Here is a 693-nt window from a genome sequence, read left to right on the forward strand (position 1 = left end):
ACTGACCTTGAGTAATGGAATACGTTAAAAATTACATTTTACAGCATGTAGCCTATTCTGTAATCTGTAGCAGAATACTTTTTTAAAAGTAACCTTCCAACTCTGTATATCTATAAACATACATACAGTTGAGATATAAAACATAAATAGTTCATTATATTATTGTAGGTCTTTTGACAGTGACTGATTTTCAGAAGGCTGTTGATGTTGGCAGTTTATTTTGACATGATAAGCTTTATACTCTAGCTAGTGAAACTACAAGATGCTTTTTAGAAAGATAATTTAATGCTGAATTGCAAGTTAACAAAACCATGGTTGACATTTTAATAGCTATCATCCCTTACTGAAAAACATGTCAAAACAAATTATGTAACGTGAGAATGTAACTTGTACTTAATTAAGACTTGTATGTTATATTGTATTTAATTATTTATTTTTTATTTAAAGGGGGAGAAATCTGATGGGAAAAGCTAGAGTTGCTGACAAACAGACTAGTGCACACTTTCAAGTATATTTTATAATAACTTTACTAACAAAAAATAATATAAAAAGGTCTGTGTTTTGAAATATGTTTAGGGAAAAAAAATCTAAAGTGTTGCTCGTGTGATCGACACAAATGGCAGCCGAAGGAGGGAGCGGACGAGACTTTTATTGTGGAATGAGCCGAGCGGAAGTGCGCCAGTAAATCTCTAA

The sequence above is a fragment of the Xyrauchen texanus genome, chromosome 12 (assembly GCF_025860055.1).
Source record: "Xyrauchen texanus isolate HMW12.3.18 chromosome 12, RBS_HiC_50CHRs, whole genome shotgun sequence".
NCBI classification, from domain to species: Eukaryota; Metazoa; Chordata; class Actinopteri; order Cypriniformes; family Catostomidae; genus Xyrauchen; species Xyrauchen texanus.